The sequence below is a fragment of the Callorhinus ursinus genome, unplaced genomic scaffold (assembly GCF_003265705.2).
Source record: "Callorhinus ursinus isolate GAN/ISIS: 27379988/994484 unplaced genomic scaffold, GSC_fseal_2.0 scaffold18, whole genome shotgun sequence".
In the NCBI taxonomy this organism is placed as follows: Eukaryota; Metazoa; Chordata; class Mammalia; order Carnivora; family Otariidae; genus Callorhinus; species Callorhinus ursinus.
Genome location: NW_027397080.1, coordinates 25,052,992 through 25,065,543, shown reverse-complemented (window position 1 = coordinate 25,065,543; position 12,552 = coordinate 25,052,992). Strand labels below are relative to the sequence as shown.

General features: G+C 43.0%; 1 protein-coding gene across 1 annotated transcript in view; it reads right to left on the bottom strand.

Annotated features, from left to right (window-relative positions):
* Nucleotides 1-8,862, bottom strand: part of FBXO42 (F-box protein 42) — a 104,492-nt gene extending 95,630 nt beyond the window's left edge. Inside the window, exon 1 of the mRNA XM_025856387.2 lies at nucleotides 8,656-8,862. The gene's annotated coding sequence lies outside the window, so the exon portion shown is untranslated. The remainder of the gene's footprint in view (nucleotides 1-8,655) is intronic.
* Between the last annotated feature and the right edge of the window lie 3,690 nt (nucleotides 8,863-12,552).

Genomic DNA, 12,552 nt, shown 5'->3' with positions numbered 1-12,552 from the left:
AAAATACTGTCACCTCAATCTTAACCATTTCCAAAGATTACTGAGAAGAAAATCTCAAACAGCAGCAGCTTCTGTTTGTTGAGTGTTTACCATGTGTTAGGCATTTAGTTAAATATTTTACACATATGTCATGAGACAGGATTTGTAATTGCCATTTGAAGATGAGGGAGACTGAGATCATAAAACTACCAAATGGCAGAGCCCTGGCAACAAGAGCAGCTAAGAACTCTAACACTAATTCAGTCTGCTTTCAGCTCAGGAAAGCCTGGTCTAGAGTCACAGCAAAGTCAAGCAAACCTAATGGATACTGAAGAAGAGTATATAGAACTGCATGGCAGGATACAGGAGACGAAAGATTAAAAAAAAAAAAGATTCCTAGTTTTATGGTCTACCAGACCACAATAATATTATTCTACCTACGGATATGGGAATATTAAGAAGGGAACTTGTTTAGTGAAGGTTTGTACCTTAACAGAGGAGAGAGATGAGATAATGGACTCAGTTGTGAACACCTGCACAGCTGAGTTAGAGAATATGCTCTACAAAGTCCCTAGAGAACCAAGAAGCATAAAAGAAAGATCACATCTAGATGGATTTAAGAGACATCAGGGCAGTGGTGTCAAATGAAGCCATGAATAAGCCCAGTTCTCCAATCAAGGGTAGAAAGGGAAAAAATAAAACATGCATTCCTGCGACAGGACAGGTATGCCACTGGGACTACACTATAAAGAAGTTAGGAGAGGGGCGCCTGGGTGGCTCAGATGGTTAAGCGTCTGCCTTCGGCTCAGGTCATGATCCGCATTGGGCTCCCTGCTTAGCAGGGAGCCTGCTTCTCCCTCTGCCTCTCCCCTGCTCATGCTCTCTCTCTCTATATATCTCTGTGTCTCAAATGAATAAAAAAAAAAAATCTTTATAAAGAAGTTAGGAGATTAAGTTCCCCTTGTCCCAGTTTTATTTTTTTAAGTTTATTTATTCATTTATTTTTAAGATTTTATTTATTTATTCATGAGAGAGAGAGAGGCAGAAGCAGAGGGAGAAGCAGGCTCTCTGCAGAGCAGGGAGCCCAATGCGGGCTCAATCCCAGGACCCTGGGATCATGACCTGAGCCAAAGGCAGATGCTTAACTGACTGAGCCACCCAGGCGCCCCTATTTATCTATTTATTTGTGTAACCTCTACACCCAACGTGGGGCTCAAACTCACAAACCCACGATCAATCCACCGACTGAGCCAGCCAGGCACCCCTTGTCCCCAGTTTTAATGTTCCATAAAAACAATATAATAACATCTAACATTTGGATGTTTATATGTGCTACACAATGTGCTAAGAAGGTCACATACATTCCCATATTTAATTGTCCCACAACACAGGCATCATTATCCTCATTCTTTTTTTAAAGATCTTATTTAGGGGCACCTGGGTGGCTCAGCTGGTTAAGCAACTGCCTTCGGCTCAGGTCATGATCCTGGAGTCCCCGATCGAGTCCCGCATCGGGCTCCCTGCTCGGCGGGGAGTCTGCTTCTCCCTCTGACCCTCCCCCCTCTCATGTGCTCTCTCTCACTCTCTCTCTCAAGTAAATAAAATAAAAATCTTTAAAAAAAATAAAATAAAAAATAAAGATCTTATTTATTTTTTGAGAGAGAGAGACACTGCGAGAGAGGGAACACAAGCAGGGGGAGCAGGAGAGGGAGAAGCAGGCTTCCCGCCAAGCAGGGAGCCCAACGCGGGGCTCCATCCCAGGACCCCGGGTTCACGACCTGAGCTGAAGGCAGATGCTTAATGACTGAGCGACCCAGGGGGCCCCATTATCCTCATTTTATAGATGAAAAAACTGAGACTTAGAGAAGCTAAGATCCATACTAGGAAAGAGAAGTAGGGTATGAGCCTGGGTCTACCTGGGGCGAAAGCCTAGGATCTTAGTTACTATGTTAAAATAAGTGGTTTTCAAGCCATCCCACAGAGGATATATAAACCATTGTTACTTTTTTTTATTGTGGTAATATATACGTAACAAAATTTGCCATCTCAACCACTTTTAAGTGTGCACTTTGGTGGTCTTATGTACATTCACACTGTTATAAAACCATCCCCCCGTCCATCTCCAAACTGAGACTCTTTTAACTTTAAACTATAATTCCCCAAACCCTCCTCTCCCCAGCCCTTGGCAGCTACCATTCTACTTTCTGTCTCTATAATTGGACTACTCTAGGTACTTCATATAAGTGGAATCTACAGTCCTTGTTCTTTTTTGTCAGGCTTATTTCACCTATCATGTCTTCAAGATTTGTTACCATTAAGTTACTTTTAAGGTAAATAAAATGTGAAATTTTAACCCACAGGTCATTATACATCTCTAGAGAATTACATTCCCAAATTCCATATGACGTATGAAACACACTTTTGGAGGAGAGAATTGCATTTCGTGAGAAAAAGGGGAGAGGTGAAAAAGGTAGACAAATCAAAATATGAAGGACCCACAGGGAAGTAAACCTTTAGATTCAGTAATAAGGAAGAGAGCAGCTTGCTTGATCTTGACTAGACCAAAGGATCTATTTGGGAAGATGTCATTAAGTATTAAATCAAAAGTTAAGAAAAACAGTCCTGCACAACACAATGCAAACACAATACTGTTTGATCCCAAGACAAGAAGATGTTCCTTTTTGGCAAGAGCTAGCAAGACTACTAATAAAAAAGCTTTAGGGGCACCTGGCTGGCTCAGTTGGTGGGGCATGTGACTCTTCATCTCAGGGTTGTAGGTTTGAGCCCCATGTTGGGTGTGGAGGTTGCTTAAAAACAGAATCTTAAAAAAAAAAAAAAAGCTTTAAAAAGAAACATTGAAATAGAAGGATAAATTCCATTTCCCTCTGACTTCCATTTGAAAAGCCAGGAGATGGGAAAGGCAACATTTTAGTAAAACTGTATTTTTTTTATTATGTTAGTCACCATACAGTACATCATTAGTTTTTGATGTAACGTTCCATGATTCATTGTTTGCGTATAACACCCAGTGCTCCATGCAGTACGTGCCCTCCTTGATACCCATCACCGGGCTAACCCATCCCCCCACCCGCCTCCCCTCTAAAACCCTCAGTTTGTTTCTCAGAGTTTACAGTCTCTCATGGTTCATCTCCCCCTCCGATTTCCCCCCCTTCATTTTTCCCTTCCTTCTCCTAACGTCCTCCAGGCTACTCCTTATGTTCCACAATTAAGTGCAACCATATGATAAGTGACTTTGTCTGCTTGACTTATGTAAAACTGTATTGATGAATTTATAATTAACATCAATCTTTCTCCAAACAATGCACTAAGAGGTTTATTCTGGAAAAAAATTCCTTGTTCTCTATTAGCAACATGAAGCAAGCATTTTAATATATGTGCTGCCGAAGCGAGCACTTGAACCAAGCATTTAAAATGAGATTAATAGGGGCCCCTGGGTGGCGCAGTAGGTTAAGCATCCAACTCTTGGTTTTGGCTCAGGTTGTTATCTCATGGTCCTGAGACAGAGCCCCATGTGGGGCTCTGCAGTCAGGGCAGAGTCGGCTTGCAATTCTCTCTCCCCCTCTCCCTCTGCCCTGCCCACCCATGCATGCTCTCCAGCTCTCTCTCTAAAATAAATAAATAAATCTTAAAAAATTAATAAAACAAGAATAATAAAGGAAACACATATTTGGAAAGTATGCCCTACTAGTGAATTCCTTAAAATAGCTGAAATAAAAGTATTCAAAATAGGGGCACCTGGCTGGCTCAGTCAGTAAAGCATGTGACTCTTAATCTTGGATTCGTGAGTTCAAGCCCCACACTGGGCATACAGCTTATCTTAAAAAAAAAAAAAAATCTTATCCTAAATATTAAATATTCCAAAAAAATATTAACAGCTGGAACTAAAACCTGTTCGCCTTTATAGAAATCAACTGAACTACCTCAAATTTATGTATTACTAGAGGATAAGTTACTGTAGTAATATTTTACAAGTGACTACTACTTTATATAATACCTATACATTTTCAGATTTATATATATAAATAAGCATCAAAGCACCACAAGATTATTTCCACTTTGGAAACAAAACACAGAACAGTGACACTGGAAAAAACTAAAAACTTGGGGGAAAACTTTACAATTAAAAAGTAGAAATTTAGGGCACCTGGGTGGCTCAGATGGTTAAGCATCCGCCTTCGGCTCAGGTCATGATCCCGGGGGTCCTGGGATCGAGTCCCGCATTGGGCTCCCTGCTCCTTGGGAGCCTGCTTCTCCCTCTGCTTCTCTCTCTCTCTCTCTCTCTCTCTCTCTGTCTCTCATGAATAAATAAATAAAATCTTAAAAAAAAGTAGAAATTTAATACAGAAAGAATCAAATTTCAAAGCAAATTTGCTTTCCAATACAACCATGAGTAAGGAAGAACAAATTTAAGCTATAGGAATACCACTAAGTTGTAATTTTACAAGACATTTAGAGGGTCACAAGAAACAATTTAGTTCTTTTTCTTTTCCCCTCTTCCAACACTTTTTTCGTTTAAAGTAAGCTATACTCGGGGCACCTGGGTGGCTCAGCAGTTAGGTGACCGACTGGTCATTCCAACTCAGGTCATGATCTCATGAGTTGAGGAATAGAGCCCGTGTCAGGCTTGGTGCTCAGCGGAGAGTCTGACTGAGGATTCTTTCTCTCCCGCTGCCTATGCCCTTCCCCATGCATGTGCTCTCTCTCATACTCTCTCTAATAAATAAATCTTAAAGTAAACTATATGGCCAACGTGGGGGTTGAACCAACAACCCGGAGATCAAGAGTAGCATGCTCTATCAACTGAGCCAGCCAGCACCCCCAGGTCACAAAAAACAGCTTAGAAAATAAGCTGGGGGCGCCTGGGTGGCTCAGTCAGTTAAGCATCCACCTCTTGGTTTCGGCTCAGGTCATGATCTCGGGGTCCTGAGATCAAGCCCCACATGGGGCTCTGTGCTCAGTGTGGAGACTGCTTGAGATCCTCTCTCCCTCTGCCCCACCCCCCATTCGTGATCCCACACCGCACTAATAAATAAATAAATAAATGTCAAGAAAGAAAGGAAGGAAGGAAGGAAGGAAGGAAGGAAGGAAGGAAGGAAGGAAGGAAGGAAGGAAGGAAGGAAGAAAGAAAGAAAGAAAGAAAGAAAGAAAGAAAGAAAGAAAGAAAGAAAGAAAGAAAGAAAGAAAGAAAGAAAAAAGCTGAATTGTGAGCACAATACTGGGCAATTTTTTTTTTTATTTACTTAAGTAAATAAATACACCCAACATGGAGCTCCAACTTACAACCCCAAGATCAAGTCACATGCTCTTCCAACTGAGACAGCCAGGTACCCCAAGACTGGGCAATTTTAAAATGACTTGTCTGTATGTCATATCCTTCTATATGTAACAAACTCACAATATAGGAAAATAAACAGACACAACACCTTCATTTTTCTGTCAACCAACATCTTAAAGCCCTCATTTTCAGTGTTGAATGTTTACATGGTAACATGTAAACGTGAGTGTTACCAAACTGTAAATGTTCTACTAATATTGCACCACGTAGATTCTACACATCCAAAAACTCATAAAATGTTTGCAATATAGGCAACAACATGCTAAATTAATTATAAAACTACCACAGCACTAAGATGAGGAACTTGTATTGGGATACAGAAGTTCAATATCAGAGATGCTAAGCAACCTTTATCTACATGAATGGATTCTATAAAGTAGTTTAGTGTAGTCCTGGTTTAAATTGTCAGCTTCACCCAAAGAAAATGGACCTTCTTGTTTGATTATTGGGAGAAACGAGACAGTACTAATAACTACTTATAGTCAACATTCTAAGGGATTGACAACTAAACATTAACTAAATGTGATCAAATTAAAATCATACGTTGCTTCTTATGCCAGTTTACAAAACAAAAACAAAAACATCATCACTCTAAAGTCGTCACCATTTAGTAATCTGAGATATTTTCATTGCAGCTGCAATGTTTTTGTTTGTTGCCTGGCATATGACTCACTCTCAGGTTCTCCCAAGACTGTTGGATTTTTGAGAATGCAGAAATCATAACGGGGGCATACTGTGTGGGAAGTGTCATGACAGTGAATGAATAAAAGGGGGAAAGAACTCCTGATAAAAAAAATTTTTTTAAGTTCTTATAAAAAGCAAGTCACTCACAAAAGGCAGATTTTTCTGCAGAATAGGAAAGGCTGTGAAACCATCCTGGCTCTAAGAAGCCTTCCTTGATTCCCTTGGTTGGATTCTGTGCACGTCTTACTTCTTACACTATAACATACTTAACTGGTTTCCTTGTCTGGCTCCCCAACCAGACTGTAGGCAACTTGAGACCAAAAGGTGTCTTATCTTAGAATCATTAGTACCTACTCCCCTAAATGCCCTGCGTATACAGAGGGCCCTCAGTAGGGGGTTTTCATAAAACTGATCGTTGAATAATCAAGTTAACATTTACCTGTTATTTTACAAAGGACTCTCACAAAACATTACCTCTTTTGACCCACATAACAATGTTGAAATAGAAATGGCATTAGTTAATCAGCTTCTGGTTTTGTAAAGAGTTGTTAATTCACTAAAACGACCTTGAAATCACAAAAGATAATCACTTATTTGTTCATCTTTGATACAACTTCTCCTTGGGACCTCAATGTTCTTGTAAAACCCAGCGGTTTTTACTAGTATTTTCTGTGCCTGCTTTTCATAAAGGTAGGAATCACACACAGCTCTGAATCTTACACGAGATAACTACATAAAGCAGTGTCATATGAAGGCTCTTTTAAGAAATCAGACAGTAAGGAGCATCCTAAGCTATTTTTCCTGATCCTGTTCTTTCAGTGACTCTGAGAAAGTAAGGAATTGCAAAGGGCAAAATGCTGGAGAGTGAATGATGTCATGGATGTCATGAAGTTGCATCAATACCTGATGATGATTTAGCACAACAATGCAACACATTATGCCAAGAAGCATACTTGCTTCTTGGATGTGAACTGCCCTACTTGAGGAGAGGGGCCAGGTTCACTCCCATCCTCAAACCATCAGGATGTTTTACTGCATTATTTCATGACTCGTAGCAAATTAAAATTTAAGGTGGCTCTCCAATTTTCTGTGAAGTTATTTGTTCAGGTTTACGTCTTTATGAAAGGCACTAAGAAAATCTACAAATCTCTATGGGAAAAGCTTTAAGAAAAGGTCAAAGAATTAGCTATTATTAAACCAAGCAGTTGTCATTTTAACAATTAAAAGCTTTTTGAAGCAGACAAAACATCCGTTGGTCAATGTAGATTGAGTAATAGATTTATACTGGGTTTGTCAAAAGCAAACAGTTAGAGGGTATAAAATGACAACATACAATAGAAAGGACACCCAATCAGATTACACACATGAATATGCTCAAAAGTTAGGAATCTGACACAGTCACTATTCACTGTAAAAGCTACATACTGAATTTTAAATGTTCAACTCAAAATGATGGTATTTCTCCTCTAATTTCCTTACCCCCTTAAACCCATGTCGTCATCATTGCAAGCACAAGGAAAACAAATTTAAGTTACAAAGATACTCGGTGTGTCCACGCCAAAGCCATTGCCTCAACATTTTCCCCATAGCACAATTCCAACTGATTCCATCATTCTTCAAGGAAGAGATCACAAGGCTTCAAACCGGCTTCCCAACGTGAGAAACGAAATCAAAACCTCCCAATTAGCAGCTGAACAACAAAAACTTATTCTCAAAAAGGAATAACAAGCACAGTACAATGTCCTTGCCAGCAAGTGAGAACGGGTAAGGTGCTTAAATCTTCACCCAGAGTAATCAGAATCCCACCACAGAAAAGCCCAAAGACTTTGGCAATTAAGGAAAGCTTTTATTTTCTTAATAAAATTCGGGAGATTTAACACAAAAGCAATTAGCTATTCCGAATCTCAAAAACACAAAGGTTTTCAAACAAACGAAGACTTCATTAGCACCGAAGTTACTCTGCAGAGACTATCAAGATCTCAGAATCGGTTTTTCCCCGTTTACAAATTCGTTCCCACCCTCCACCATTCCCTTTGCACAAACAATTCTCACAGTCACAACGTGGATTGCTGTCTCAGTCAAGGAGACCCGCAGTTCCCACTTGGCCAGAGGAACACTCAAAAAGCTAAGCGGTAAGACAGGCTGCTTGTGTTTTATTTTTTAAACCAATTCCAAAATCTGCCCCTTTGCAGCTACAGCTTCCCAGATGCTGGCCCCTCGCCGCAGCCCCAATTTTGGAAGGCACTGGACTCCGGCTCCTCAGCGCAAGACGTTAAAGATCCGGAGGCTGAGTGAAAGATTATTTGACACTCTGAGAGCCATCCTTGCCCTAGTCATACACCCCTTCGTGGACCCGGTGAGGGAATGTGAACCGCCCTACTTGAGAAGAGGGGCCGGGTTCACTCCCATTCCAAGGGCTGGGTGGGAAGGGGCACTCCTCCTCCCTGCCTAACCCAGAGAGGCCGAGGATGACGACAGCAAGGCCCCCAGGCCAGCCGGCACCGACCCCCGCACAGGTTGCGCGGCCTGCGCGGGGCCAGGGACGCCCCCTGCCCCCTGCCCCCTGCGGGCCTGGGGCATAAAGGGCAGAAGGCGCCGGCTCCCCGCCGCGGCCCCAGGAGAGGGAGAAGCCTCACCTGGCCCAGCCCGCGCCACGCTCTCGGGTTCGCTCCGCTGGCGACGGCGATGAGGGAGCCAGGGACAGGGCCAGAGCAGAGGCGCTCCGCCTCAAGCGGCGCTTGCCGCACTGGGGCTCCTTACAGCTGGCGGGACCCAGAGCCGCCCGGAGCCGCCATCTTCCTCCACTCAAACGCCGCCGCCGCTGCTGCTGCTGCTCTGGCCGGGAGAAGACAGTGTGGAGTGCGCATGCGCCGGGGTCCAGCGCGGAGGACGCGCTCGCACATACGTCAGCGCGGCAGGCCCGAGCGAGGCGGCCTGGGGATGGCGCCATGTTGGGAAGGGATGTGGTCCAATGCAGAGGCTCCCCACAGGCTGGAACGCCGCCCGGGGCAGTGAAGCTGGGGTGCGGAAACGTCGCGCTTCTGCGCCCGCCTTCCTTGAGTCCCTACAACCGACCTCAGGGCTGCACCCACCCTCCTTTGCACTTAGGCCTAGGGGCAACTGGGCAGTTTTCCCAATGGCTTGAGACTGTATAGACCTAGGGCCGGGAATCAACTCTAACTCATTTAGACCCCCGGGGGCCTGATGAGCACAAGGGAGGGCTGTGGTGAATGGAAGTGCTCTTGGACGTCAACTGAAGAAGGGAACCTCAGTGCCTTGATTGTGCAATCGAAGCCTCCCTTAATGGAGGCGACCACTGTGTGACTTGTTACTAGCTCCATTTTTCAGATGAGGAAAACTGAGGCGCAGAGTATTATCACTATATTTTCCCGAAGCCACACATCTGAGGGGCAAGATGGGGGTGGGGAAGACAGGGCAGAATTTGGACTTAGGCATATATGATTCCCAAGCTCCAGTACTTTACGGTATCACTATCACGAGGCGGCGGGGTCCAACAAAATACCCCTTTCAAGGGGGAAACCTGGTGTGTAGGTGAGAATCTTCATGGACTCATGAGTACAGCAAGTGGTCTAAGGAAATGCCAGAGATACAGAGCCCAAGGGCTTCGGTCTTCACCGTTTGCCCCTGAAACTAAAGCACTCTTCAGCTGCCAGCCCACCGTTCAGGAATAAAGGCGACCTTCTGGGGTATCTCTTGGGACATAGGTCTGGGTGAGAACCCAAGTCCCCTCTCAAGTTGGGAGGGCAAGGTGTTGTTGAGGAGACGTGGGTCAGCCTCACTCCAGAAAACACTGGATCTGTGGTCCTCAAACTTGAATAATGCAGAGGCCCCAGGGGATATACTCATGGAATCCCAGTATGAGAAACTCTGATTTAAGAAACTCAAAGTCTTTCAGTTAGGAAATATCATTATGAAAGAGAAACTTGACAACTGTAACTGGCAAAAGAAATACTAAAAATCCTCGGGCGCCTGGGTGGCTTAGTCGTTTAGGCGTCTGCCTTCGGCGCAGGTCATGATCCCAGCGTCCTGGGATCAAGTCCCACATCGGGCTCCCTGCTCAGCGGGAAGCGTGCTTCTCTCTCGCCCACTCCCCCTGCTTGTGTTCCTGCTGTCTCTGTCTCTGTCAAATAAAAAAAAAAAGAAAAGGAATTCTAAAATCCTGTCATTAAAAACCCCAAGCATAGGGCGCCTGGGTGGCTCAGCTGGTTAAGCGACTGCCTTCGGCTCAGGTCATGATCCTGGAGTTCCGGAATCGAGTCCCGTATCGGGCTCCCTGCTCGGCAGGGAGTCTGCTTCTCCCTCTGACCCTCCCTCCTCTCATGTGCCCTCTCTCTCTCATTCTCTCTCTCAAATAAATAAATAAAATCTTAAAAAAAAAAAAAAACCCAAGCATAAAAATTGCCATAGAGCTTGTGACCAATCCCATCACCCACCAAAATACTCTATGGAGCTCAATGTTAGAAACACTGGACCAGCTATTAAGTGCTTCCTTTTAAAAATGCAGGTTCCAGGGCCCACCTTAGGACACCCCACCCCACCTCAGACTTTTTCTGAAACTTTGTAGGACTTCTGGTGCTCAGGTTGGTTTGGAACTGCTGGATCATGTTAGAACAAGTTCAAATATAGAACCACTCCCCCACTCAATTTCCTAAGTCAAAGACAGCAGATAGTTCTGTTTTGTTCACTGCTATATCATCTAATATAGAGACTGGCACACAGTAGAGACTTACCAAGTATGTGTTGAATAAGTGAACACATTGGGAATTTGACAACTAAGAGGGCATCTAGTCAACAAATATTTAGTGAGCACCTATATGTGCCAAACCATGTAATATGTATAGTAACATTTTTAAATAAAACTAACAAAGCCCTGTGCCCTCGTAGAGGTCCCCTAGAGTTACTGGGAGAGAAGACAATAAACAAGTAAATAAGCCAATATAAAATTATTAATTGTGATAAGCATGACAGTATTATTATTAAAGCAAAATCTTTGATAATAATCATAGCTGATGTTTATTGTGTGCTCTTATTATGTATCAAACTGCTAAGTAGGTGCCATTATTGTGCTTATTTTGCAGATGATGAAACTGGGGGGCGCCTGACAGGCTCAGCTGGTGGAGCATGTGATTCTTGATCTCCGGATTGTGAATTTGAGCCTCACATTGGGTGTAGAGATCACTTAAAAATAAAATCTTTTTTTAAAGATTTTATTTATTTATTTGACAGAGACACAGCGAGAGAGGGAACACAAGCAGCGGGAGTGGGAGAGGGAGAAGCAGGCTTCCCGCAGAGCAGGGAGCCCGATGTGGGGCTCGATCCCAGAACCCTGGGATCATGACCTGAGCAGAAGGCAGACACTTAACGAATGAGCCACCCAGGCGCCCCAAAAATAAAATCTTAAAAAAAAAAAAGGGCAAAAGAAACTGAGGCACACAGGGATTAACTAGCTCAACCCAGGATCACAGGCAAAGGTTTGAACCCAGGTGGTTTTGCTTCAAAGACTTTGTTATTATTATTAATTTTGTTCATTATTTTTTCCAACTTTTTTATTGTGGTAAAATACACATAAAAAACAAACAACATTTACTATCTTACCCTTTTGAAGTAGCATTCATTGCTATTAAGTACATTCATATTGTTGTGCAACCATCACCACCATCCAGCTCTAGAACTTTTTTTTTAAAGATTTTATTTATTTATTTGACAGAGAGAGACACAGCAAGAGAGGGAACACAAGCAGGGGGAGAGGGAGAGGGAGAAGCAGGCTTCTGGCAAAGCAGGGAGCCCCATGCGGGGCTCGATTCCAGGACCCAGGGATCATTACCTGAGCTGAAGGCAGATGCTTAACGACTGAGCCACCCAGGCACCCCTAGAACTTTTTTTTTTAATGAACTATAGTTTGACATACAATATTATATTGGTTTCAGGTGAATGATATAATGATTCAACATTAATATACATTTCAAAGTGATCACCACAGACATATCTACCAAGGGTTACCACATAAAGTTGTTACATATTACTAACTGTATTCCCCATGGTGTACATTGTACACAGCGAGTACATGATCCCATTGTACATCGCTGTGTCTTTTTTATTTTATTCATTTATTTATTACATATTTATATTCATATATTTATTATTTATTTATATATTATTTTTATTTTATGACTGGAAGTTTGTACTTTTCATCTCCTTCCCCTATTTCACCCATTCTCCCACCTCCTCCCTCTGGCAACCACCACATTGTTCTCTGTATCTATCAGTCTGTTTCTGTTTTGTTTTGTTTGTTCATTTGTTTCAGGGTTTTTTTTTTTTAAGATTTTATTTATTTATTTGAGAGAGAGAGAGAATGAGAGAGAAAGCACATGAGATGGGGGGAGGGTCAGAGGGAGAAGCAGACTCCCCGCCGAGCAGGGAGCCCGATGCAGGACTAGATCCAGGGACTCCAGGATCATGACCTGAGCCGAAGGCAGTTGCTTAACCAACTGAGCCACCCAGGCGCCCTCAGG